A 12,952-nucleotide genomic window follows, 5' to 3' on the forward strand; every position below is an offset into this window, starting at 1 on the left:
GCAGAAGTTGTATGTGTTTTTTTTCTGTTTACCATGTTGGGTATTCAGAGGAAACATGGCATGAACCCAGAAGTGCATTACAGGAAATTATGTCAATGAAGTCATAAGTCACTGTGCGTGGGTGTGCGATAATTTGCACTGCATTATCTTATTATTTTTTCCTGTGATATAATGCATTGCTCAAGCCCGTGTTAAGATTTTGACGGATAGTTATTGACATTTTAACCCTCCCTTCTAATATTATGACTTTCCTGTCAGTGAAATTCCCGACCAGAATGCCATAATTAAGGCACATGGCCCACTACAAAATGCACTTCTTCTTGTATTCTTAAAACACAAAGCATTTATATGTTGAAGTTCATACTACACCCTGGTGTAGTCATGTACAAAGGTGAGTGTATGAATCAGCCTTTGTGGCAACATGAATTATGTCATACTTTCTAAGGGCTTCTGGTATAACAAGCAGATCTATATTTTATATACCTAAGCAGAGGTGACAAGACAGGCAACCATGCCTGTGCCACACCGTTAACATCCTCATGTACCCCTTAAGCCCTGCAGAGAGTGCTCACCATTTTATCCACATTTTATTCTATTGTTCAAGGAATGTGTTTCAGGCATAGACTGAAAATATCCCATTGGAATGCTTGTCACAAGTAGATTTTAAGTGTCTGTGTATGTGAACGGTGATTAAAGCCATGTGAGCGAGAACATGAGGGAGCGCCCAGTGCCGGGAGCTCATGTGAGCAGGCCACTTCCTGTGGAGAAATTATTCGCAGGCCTCTGTGGTTCACAGCTCTCTCTCTTGGCTAGACATCACAAGTCCCCAGCCAGACACCACAACATGCTGTTTTCTTTTTCCTTGCTTTTTTCAGAGACTTGACCACACACGATAATTTAGCTGTGCTGATCAACTGTGGGCACAGCAAGATAGGCACAGTTAGAGATGCTAGGGAAAAGGCAGCCTGAATTGTTTGTCTCTAGCCTCGCTGGGCAATTGTGGCTGGTTCTGGGGCATTTCCTGGTTTCTGGGATGCTGGAGGTGAAGGAGGACAAGCTTGACCTCAAGCTCTGCTGGAATGATGCATGCTGAGACAATTAGCTGTTTGAAAGTTATGTTGAAATCGGACACATCCGTGACAGAACATAGTGGCCAGTGAAATCTGAAAATATGCTCCCATATTTGAATGCTGAATAGCAAAGCTTATTGGTCAGGAATTAGTTTGGCACTACAATTTTTGATGAAGCAGCAGAGCTTCTAAACTTGAAATAGACTACAGATGGAGAATTTATCAGTCTGCAGATCTTTGTTTAAAGACCAGAGGGATGAATTTTTTCTGGGTCTAGACCTTATCTCTGATGTAATCTGAGCCCAATTAGAGCCCTCCTAGCTTTTGAGTATGATTACTTAAGCACTCACCAAACTCTTGGTTTATAGCTGAACAAAGAATATAGAAGGATATCTACAGATGGTGGGAGTGAGACCCTTGTGGAGGCAGAAAGATGAATGTGTGAGTAATATAATGATAACAGTATGCAGGTGGCTTCCTTTAATGTACTCATGACTATGGCATTTGTCTTTAAAGCAAAACCTTGAACCAGACGCTCTCTGATTAAGAGCTCTTGTTCAAAGCAAAACAGAAAGTTATGTCAAAGTCAGTATTCCATCTGCTTTTGTGCTGTAACATTATGATATATGATTACATTATGAGCTATTTTGATTACCTTGAACATGAAGTTCTTAGGCAGGGACAATCTGGTTCAAATATCATTTCACAATAAACCTATGTTAATAGGTGATCTTAGATCTTTGATTATCTCACTACAAAATACACCTATCAAGGAATTATAACTGCTTACTTTGATCATCCAACCTTGCGAAACGTGGCATAAAGGTTTAAAAAAGTTCAGCAGCCAAAATTCTGTCAACTTGGAACCAGTGTGTTCAGTGCAAGAAATCTCTAGATTTTCTATATTTATATGAGATAAATATACATTAAAATTATGCTTTTGAAATAATTTTCAGTAAAAGAGGTTCCATGGCTACAAGGATTTCAGGATTAGTGCATAAATGTAACTTCCAAAACTAAAACTATTATTTTATTATATTATATATTATTATATACTATAGAATAGTATTTAGGGTTTGTAAATGTTGCACTTCACTATTATATAATGTCTGTACATAAGCATCTATAAATGCTTACCTAATTATTGAATAATGATTATTTAATACTTAACACCTCAAGAAATAATGTTGGGTATATATTAATAGCCAGCTGAGTCATAAAGGAAAATGGAAATAGTTCAGTATCCTGTTACATCATTCTTTTAAACAGTGCGCCGAGTATTAATACATATCATTTGCTTGAGAGAGAGAGAAAATTCACCTGTGGTACAAAGTTTATAAAACCACTAAGAAGTTTATTCACATTGACTTTTATTCACTTTTTCTTTCATTTTATGTCTGCACACAGATGTGTAGTTTCTCTAAACAGAAAAACAAATCGATTAAACAATTAAATTATTAAATAAATAATAAACCATGTAAAAAAAAAAAATTCCAAGATTTTGCTTTTTGCTAATCACCTCCGAGCACAATGACAGTGTGAATGTAAAGTAGGTACTGTAGGGCATGTGGATGATTAAAAGAGATAAACACAGAATAGTCTTGCTTCTGACAGTTGTAGGCAGTCGAGTTCTGTCAATACCTGTGTTGATTTCTCAAATGTCATACATACCTGCTAGGCCAGGCTGGTGCCCTGAAGACATTGTCCTAATTTTAAACCACTAGACAATACCTCACTTGCTTTGAGCACAAGTATGTGGATTAACTGTGATGCCATGGATGGAAAACAAAATTGCAAGAATTTCCAACGTGTGTTTGTCTTAAGGCAGCATTAGAGGTTGTTAAAAATGTTTCAAATCCTTAGATGTGAAATGAAAAGCAAATTGGGGTTCAAATACAGGATCAAATGGCTGTAAAAATAGAAAGGAGCTGTGGTGTGTTAATGTGAACACAATTTATTGCAACTTCTGTGTGACAGTAAAATTCAATCTGCATAGACAGACATCATAAACCATGTCTCCTGTTTAAGGTGACAGAGCTGTAAAAGGGGTTACTTGGTGTTGCGGATTGTATTTACAAGCAGCATAACTGAACTGTGGAGGTTATGAGTCATAATATGTTTATTAGGGTGGATTATTAACTGTATCCCAGTTATGTATCTTTAATGGTGTGTAGAACATTTTTATGGTTCAATCCATATTCTCATTGCTCAGTTTTCTTTACACAGATTTTATATATATATATATATATAATATATATATATATATATATATATATATATATATATATATATATATATATATATATATATATGTATATATAAAATATATATATATAAAATATATAGTGTGTAGATAAATGCTTTCAATATATGATCATTGTAGAACTCCTACATCTCTTGTTGGCTTAAGTCTCATAATATTATGCTTTTGAATACAGTTACTGATAATACTATGACTAATGAGATTTTCCTTGATTACAGGTAATTTTAATACTGCTCACAGCCATAAGTCCCTTGGATATTACGGTATGTAAACCAGGCTGCTTGATGCTTTTCATGCTCAGTGAACTCAAAAATTATTTTCTATTGATTGAAGAAAATATTGCCACATTGAAATGATCCATTAAAGCAGAATCATTGGAAGAAATGTTTCACTTTATGTATTGACATTTCCATAACATGGAATATTGCCTTTTCTATGGAAAAGGGGATGGAAGGAGGTGTTATTGTCTTCAGAGACATATTGTGATTTTGTTTTCTGATCAAAGCTCATAAATAGAAGAAAATACTAGGCAAAAAATATTATTGAGCAATTTCAGACTAATTAAAGTTAACAAGCAGCATTAAGGTAAAAGCACACCGTGTATGTTTTCAAAGATCTTTTCACCTCTAGATAGCTGCTGTCATATTTATGACTGTCCCACAGTAACCCTTGTGAGATTGGGTAGGAGACAGCCATTCTGAGTCAGAAACAGTTTTTCATCACCATGCTTACATATAATCTAATCTATTCAGTCACAAGCCTTTGTCGGCGTGATATTTTACCTCTGATTTACATTTCTCATTTATATAACACAATCATCACAACTGTGTCACTAATGTTTATTCCAGGTTTATTATAAATCTGTAAAGCTACAGATGAGTGCATGAAGTTTGCACCCCATGTTTTTTTTAACAATTAATTCAAAATCCAATTTACTTACATTTTAATCACTTACTGTGAATGAATATATCCTGTAACAATCCAAAACAAATAACAAAATTAACTGAATAATCATATGAAAAGAACCTAAAAAAAGGGAAACCTTTGTAGACTCATGATATGACTGGAAGAAGGCTGTCTATGACATCTGTTCCAGTTACAAGAGATATTCAAAGAAGACTCTACAAAGAATGAAACTGAATGCTCAGGCTGTTGTAAAGGAAAATGTGTATAGTATTGTTATTACACAACAGATGTTCAAATGTCTGTATGATATTATATTAATATCACATCGATTAATTGGTTATGATTTACATTATGTTTTACTAACAAGTCAGTTAAATGTGTTTAAAGGTTCATGAAACACACATGCATTGGTGAATGCTTACTCAAAATATAACCAAAAATAATTCCACATTAACTATAAAAAAATATGTGACGATGAAGGAAACCTCATTGTCCTGCTAAGTAATTGTCTTGGAAAATACAATACAATTCATTGTCTTTTTCACAAACTTTCGCACTAAACTGTATTTATACTCAGCTTAGTCTGTTTGTATTCCATTTCAGTTCATAAAGGAATATGATGATGTTTTTAACCTCTTAATTTGTTTCCAGACTCTGAACTTTGGCCCTAATTATATTACCGTACGTTAGCATTCCAAGATTTATTAACCACGAATGGACAGATGATTCACATTTTCAATTTATTTTCTTCTCTTTCTAAACGATCACCGAAAACAAGTGATGGCAACTCATACGGTTGAGACAATAAGAGTGTTTATCTGTTGTGCTGTCAGAATGATGGTAAACAAGTTAATCAGCAATTATTATCAAGAGCCGGGAAAACACATAGAAATACATTCATGTGATTGCTGTAAATGGAATGAACTGAGCTGAAGCTGAGATAGGGAGCTCTGTAGTGAGAAACATATTCTAGCAACAATTTGGTGATATTTTATTGGGATGAATTCCAATAAGTCTTGAACTTGGTGAGTGTACAGGGTACTTATGCATTCCTTCTTTGGTAGAGTATCCAGACAAATAGGCATTTGTTTGTGGTTGTAGCCACATGAATCTGTCTGCAGAGCCTTGGATTCATACACGGAAAAGACAAAAGCTGCTTTATTGAATGATGGGAAGAAATATAGATCCGTATATTATTTACAGGAGGAAGCAAAACATTCATGAATGGAAGTCATTGTGACAGTCATCCGAAAGTGCATATGTGGCTGAGACACGATTATGTTTCCTGTGGTGGAGAGGCCATATTTTGTGCTTCAAATGGACCTGTTTTAAGGTTCTTTTTTCCTCAAGGCCTTAAATGTAACTGGAGACCATATGCGTAATAGGTAAGAATTTTAATAAAATGACAAAACCATCACTGTGTGTGAATTTGCAGTAAGTCAGTCATATTAACAGCACATGGTACAGAGGGTCATTTGACTCCTGAGTGTGGCTTTTGTAATTCCTTTTATTCCTTGTGTCAGGGTTAAAATATGAGCGAGAAAGAGTGGTAAAGCAATCATGCAGTTGGGTTCCTTTCTGTATGTCAAGCTATACAGATTTACCTCAGAAAATGTCTCCGGTACACATAAAACTCAAAGGGAAGAAAGTTGTGTGGTAGAAGCATACTTATAAGACATGTGAGAGCAAGCTGTGTGTGTGTGTGTGTGCCGGTTCTTATTGGAACAACTATATTAACACAGTCTGTGCTTGTAATTAATTCCAATTTCTTAATAAATGGTTGCATAAATAGCTGATTTTTTTAGTGTTATATGGAAATTTACGAGGAGGGAGTTGTCTCTTTTGGGACCATTGTTTCCCAGGAGTCCTGCTTCGGATTGGCGACTAGCTGTGAGAAACTGCTGGATTTTACCCTCTTTCTCAGAAAGCAATTATAGACACTTAAATCACTATATATAATTTATTTATTACTATATATTATTTATTTTCTTTGTTTATTTAACCCAATCTTAAAAAACACTCTGAAATGTTAGGATAAGTTTGCATTGTGTTACAGGTCTTTCTACAGATCATACAACACAAACACTTGGTTGTTGAGTCCCTTTGAGGAAGCATTCAATTAGGAAGAGGAAATTCACTGGCACTCATATGTACACATAAGATTTTACAGGATTTCATTAGTGGTCTACAAATGAACAAGACCTAGCATGATTTTGGAGGGAATTTTAGGTAATTGTTAAATCTTTAATGCTAAGCAGCTAGATAACATGATCAAATCTAAATGTATTTTCTGAGAGAAATATCGGTCAATGACAATTGAATGGTCACATGTAAAGCCAGCTAGCTACCTAACATGAGCTTAAAATTACATTCACAATTGTTTCAAATCTTCACTTCTGGATTATTTCTATGTGGCAAGCACAAACACAGGGGAATTAATACAGTGCTAAAATCTGACACTGCTCAAAAACGTTTAACTTATCCTTTAGTTACTAGACTGCATTCTGCAGACCCGTCTTGGATTATAATGAGTGGGTATAATCCTGTAGATCAAGCTGTAGACCAAATCTGCCTTCATTTTCTAAATTGATCAGTAAATTAGATTTTCTTAAGCTTGAAATTTGTGTGGGAGGCACGGTGGCTTAGTGGTTAGCACGTTTGCCTCACACCTCCAGGGTTTGGGGTTCGATTCCCGCCTCCGCCTTGTGTGTGTGGCGTTTGCATGTTCTCCCCGTGCCTCGGGGGTTTCCTCCGGGTACTCCGGTTTCCTCCCCCAGTCCAAAGACATGCATGGTAGGTTGATTGGCATCACTGGAAAAACTGTCCGTAGTGTGTGATTGCGTGAGTGAATGAGAGTGTGTGTGTACCCTGCGATGGGTTGGCACTCCGTCCAGGGTGTATCCTGCCTTGATGCCCGATGACGCCTGAGATAGGCACAGACTCCACGTGACCCGAGGTAGTTCGGATAAGCGGTAGAAAATGAGTGAGTGAGTGAAATTTGTGTACTCAAAAACACCCTGTCTATAATTATTAGATGCAGTTATTTCAAAATGTTTCCCTTCTCCTATCTAATTAACAGAACAAGCAGTGTGCTTTGGGCCATGCAGGTTGTGTACCTTTACTTTCTGCACCAGACTCTGTGGTCTCTTAGTGCTCACAGCGGTTTTGCCCATCACAGAAACAAAAAAACTCCACCATCTCTAATAGACACTTTGCCCTACATGTTTATCTATGGGATTCAATTCCCACTTATAAAAACAAATACAGATATAGCAGCCCCTGGCATTTATGATAGTTTATTGCAACACTTGGTAAAGAGCCAGGGTTACTTTTTAAGTACACCAAATAACTCCCTGTCACTTGTGCAGCTAATTCCATGTCTTTTTTATGAAACAGTGAGTCATTCTCAACCATTTGATTCACGGGTAAATCCCAGTCTGTTTTCCTGAAAGCATTTAGTTAGACAAAGTCATTTGATTCATTAGATCACATTCTCATGAGTTATAATTAAGGGAAATAAACAAAAGAAGCCTTTATTTGTTCTTGTATCCATGTTTGAAGATACACTCATTAATATAATTGTATTATGTATTTTTTGGAAGATATTTACTGAGTTTGAGAAAAGGAAGGATATTTTACACAGGCAGATCACGTTCTCTGAAATACATACGATGTGGTGATGCTGACTGCATGTCTTGTCCATTTGGTAATGATATCTAAAAAAAACCCCACACTGGCATCAACAGGGGCCTTGGCATCCATGACATAGTAAGGATCTCTCATTATTTCATTGAGTGAGCTGTGTTTTTTCTTCACTAGGTGGCACCCAATCAACTCCTTTACTCTATAATATGAAAGTTCAAAGAAATGTGAATGTGTTTAAGGGCTAACCTGAGGTAAGAACTACACAGACAAGGTAACATACATAAAAATACAACACTCTCCAGCACTTAAGTTTGGTTTTGTAGTTATAATCTAACTGCCCCTGTAATACAGCCTTGTAAGTGGAACTGTGGGAGTGTTTTTTAAACTTCTGCTTTCTCACAACCCAGGCACCAAAACACAGCCTCATGTACATGCCAAAAACACCAGGCTGCCAAAGGAGCTGTAATCCAAACTGGTAAAAGAATCTGAGTGTATGTGAGTGTGTCCAAAGTACAAGAGGTTGTGGGACCGAGATCATTATTGAGGAGGTAATTAGTGGCTAAAATCCCACCACTGCTTGGCTGTAGTCACACTTCTGCTCAGGCAGATTCTCTCTTTCTGTATTTCACTCTCAAGCTTCCCACTTTTGTTTTGTCTCACTATAACGAGTCAAGTTCTCATGACTTATGACTCTGAATGTGAATATTTCTCTCGCGTCTGTTTTTGAACATTTACTTTTTTACACTCTCACTCTGCCATGTGTAAAGGTGAAGCTCAAAAGAACCACACAACATTCTGCCTAGTACCAACATGATACCAGGATCAATGTCACAGAGATCACTTTCTTTTTATTGTGATGTTTGACATTACCTGAGGCTTTTGACCTGTCTCTGAATGGTTGTTTGCATTGCTCTGCTGCCACATGAAAGGCTAATTAGATGATTGCACGAATGTGCAGATGTCCGTGTGTTCCTTCTAAGGTAGACTTTGAGTGTATATCATTAATCAGTTTCTTAAACTCCATCAGTTAACCTGATATTTCATGAGAAACAAGAGTATGTGAAGTGATGAGCTAGTGAGCCAGTGAGGAGAATTACATTCAGTGTCTCTCACAGAGGACTGTGCCTAGTGATATGCATGTTTCTGTTCCTCTCGTCTAATCCCATGACTTCTGCTAGACACTCCATGTGCCCTTAGTGCCACAAAAAACATGTCTTTTTTCCCCCTCAGACTACATCACATTTGCTTTCTGTTGTAATCAGCTGGCTCACTTTTCCTGTGTGTAATGGCCTCATTATGGATAAAGTCTAGACGTTCTACAATGTGAACATGCTGCCCACATGGAGGTGACAAGGCCAAAATCCCAGCCAGATATTTATAGAAGTGACTTTTGTGAGTTAAGCGGTGGCAAAATAATAGACAGAGGTTGATGCTTTATAATGTTTCAGTCAAGGTGGGTGTGCCAGAATCTGAGTAGGTTTCTTATAAGAAGCATCACTGTCACATGAGCCATCGGGCTGGGTGGGCGCTGAATTTGTTATTCATCAGCATTTCTCGTACAAGTCAGATATTTAATCTGGCATTCAGTTCAAAGTGGAGGCCTACCAGCATGAACAATACACACACACACACACACACACAATTTGGCCCTCTCCTCACCCTAAAACCTTATTATCTTAGGGTTTCCTTGGCTCTGATGACCTGTAATACCAATATCTCCTGAAAAAGATTATAGCCTAGTCTATGGATCTTTCCCAGCTCCATTTACATTTGTATTGTATTTGTATTGAAATCCACCTCCTCACGAACTGACCAGACATTCTGAAGTGCTATGAAAATACAGCTTCCAAAATGTCCAAAAATATAAGGATCAGTTGTCTCCTCAGATGCCTGTTCATTTAATAGCTTAATTGAGGTGTTTGTCCTTCAGTATATGTTTACCAGCATAAAAGTATTTTATTAACCAGTGTCATAAAAGTGTATTCCTTGTGTTTTAACTGAGATGAACCTAGTTTTGTAAAAGCATAAACAAAGCTTATGGCAGAAAAAAAAACTAAAACACAAGCATAGCTCTTTTCAGAATTAAAGAAACCCACTGTTGCTGTGATGACCCAATACTGTGCGTTGATAGATTTATTTGCAGAGGAGAGACTTGAAAGCAGGAGGAGCCCGTGCTTATTGCTTCTTTCGTCCCAACTTGCACGTCTCACTGAGGAGATAGGTGGGAAGTTGGTACGCTTCTATGTTGGACAGTAACTTTTGCAAACTGCTGCTCTACACCCAATATTGAAGCATAAATCATGCTTCATGTGTTTTTTGTATCTTTTATATGAACTTTAAAATCATTTATGGTACAGTATTAGGCATGAAAATTGTAAAAATCGATTCGATAAAATGCTGTTTGAGTTGCTCAGATTGAATTAAAGATATTGGAGAACAATTAAATTGATAATTAAAGAATTAAAGAACAAGTAATAAATAGTTATTTGAGATACTAAAATGAAAAGTCTTTATAAATAATCTTCTGTCATTGAGCATTTTCCACTTATACAGTAAAACTGCTGTAACATTCAAGGAGGAAGTTGAATATACTCTGTTTTCATCTTATTATTATTATTATTATTATTATTATTATTATTATTATTTGTCTGTTCAATCCACTGTATAGTAGACTTTGATTTCAGTGCCGCTGGGCAGTTCACCTCCTGAGTTCCTTCACATTGATTGTTGACTTCTATCAATGTTGTCTGGACTGACAGATCTTCAGGCCACACAGAGATTTTTAATCACGACATGATTTGTGTCCTTTATTTTGTCATTTTTGCTTTATGACTTATAATAGTCAGATATTGATGTTATCAATATATGTCCTTTTCTCTACATGTGATTAGATCAGAACCTTTTTATTCCTCACATACAAAATGGCTGGCTTTCTCAAACTACCTCCTTTTTGTGCATAGTTAGGACGTATAAATAATTTAAAAACATGAGTCAGCACACTTACTCTGCCCATGCTTATGTTTAATGCCTTAAGCCAGGAACTGGACAGCCAGACATTATTCATCAGTTCATATGGATCTCCTGACCTCTATTAAATAGCTTTATTGAGGCATGATCAAAAGAGATTTACAGACTATGATAAAAAAGAAGAAGGCTTTTAAAACATAGCAATGGATATGTAAAGCTGGTTAATTAGCTCTATCAGAGCCCCAGGCATAGTGAGGTGATGAGGAGTGTGTTAGGTGGGTGGCAAGCAATAAGTGAAGTGCTGAATGGGAGTTGATAAGATCTACATGAATTATACATCACATTATGTTATGGGGTGTGAAGTCATCAGCTCCACAGTACAGACTCTTTACACTCATGCCCACTTGCACAAACATCAAAACCCTCAGTCCACACCTAATATATATATTTCCTTTCTCCCTTATTCGCTCTGTCCGTCTCCTCAGTTATAAATAAAATTAAATGTAATCCCTAGAGCAAAACAAAACCTAAATCTGTGTATCAGGGTCATATTTGATTCACAGGAGTTTCCACAAGACTGAAACACGCATCCTAGTGACCAAAGACTTCAATATTATCAATCTTAAATCCCACATGAAACCAGCAGTGAATTTAGCTAGAGAATCATGTTCTGGGGATATCCAATACAGGAAAGTCATAGACTTTCTGGAATGTGTCTCCGGTGCAATAAATAAGGAATTAATCTTAACCTTGATTTTAGCCTCAGCTAATTCCAGCTGTTACATTACATATTAGTATACATTTATTTCATTTTCATTAATCATTAGACCCTGACATGAGCTTATATCCTATCTACAGTAGGTTTCAGTTCGAGGAGAGGTGCTAAAAATCACCACCTAGAAAAATTGTTCCTATTCCACCCTCATTATTCATTAAAATCAATTGACTATGTCAATGTCTATTAACGATATTTTATGTCAGTTAATATTTAGGATTTATATACCAAGGGGCAAAGACTGGGGGCAGGTTGCAGTGATTTCCTAATATTACATGATTTATATAATAATAATAATAATAATAATAATAATAATTTCATGCATTAAATAAATGATCATCCACATGAATTAAGTTCCCTTAGTGTATTACATTAACACGGAATAAACTTCTTTTTAATGTTCCTGTACTATACAATAATGAGCAATGTTTTGTGCATATATGCACCATCGTTCTGCTCATTTGTTATCCAAGCTTACATTTAATTTCAACTTTATAAATAGCAAGTGTTCATGAATGAGTTTATAGATTGCATGTCTGCACTGAACTACCTTGACTGTGGTGAAGAAAATGTCCCTGTGACAGGTGGTAGTGAGGATACACACTTCTATCATACACTATCTCCATCTAGTGTTCATTCAGTAAACATGCCATATAAAATTACCTGAGCTTTAAGCTTTAAGCCTTTTACCCACTGTCCAATTTATTAGGGACACCTGTAAATACATCAAATCAGTTAGCCAGATGTGTGACTGTAGAGCAAGACACAAATAAATAAATAATATCGATACAGTTAAAGAGCTTCAGTTAATTAACTTACGTTAAGCATCAGAATGTAGAGAACATGTGAGCTCAGGGACTTTGAATGTGTCATTATTATTGATGCCAGGATGGCTGGTTTGTTGCAGAAACTGCTAATCTCTTGGGATTTTCACACATTTCAGTCCATAATTGTAGTCCGTAATGAATATAATCAACAATAACAACAACAACCCCAAAACACATCCTGGGAGCTGCAGTTTGGCTGGATTGTATGAAGTGAGGGGGGCACGGTGGCTTAGTGGTTAGCACGTTCGCCTTACACCTCCAGGGTTGGGGGTTCGATTCCCGCCTCCGCCTTGTGTGTGTGGAGTTTGCATGTTCTCCCCGTGCCACGGGGGTTTCCTCCGGGTACTCCGGTTTCCTCCCTCCAAAGGCATGCATGGTAGGTTGATTGGCATCTCTGGAAAATTGTCCCTAGTGTGTGATTGCGTGAGTGAATGAGAGTGTGTGTGTGCCCTGCGATGGGTTGGCACTCCGTCCAGGGTGTATCCTGCCTTGATGCCCG

Source organism: Tachysurus vachellii, chromosome 19 (genome assembly GCF_030014155.1).
Source record: "Tachysurus vachellii isolate PV-2020 chromosome 19, HZAU_Pvac_v1, whole genome shotgun sequence".
Lineage (NCBI taxonomy): Eukaryota > Metazoa > Chordata > Actinopteri > Siluriformes > Bagridae > Tachysurus > Tachysurus vachellii.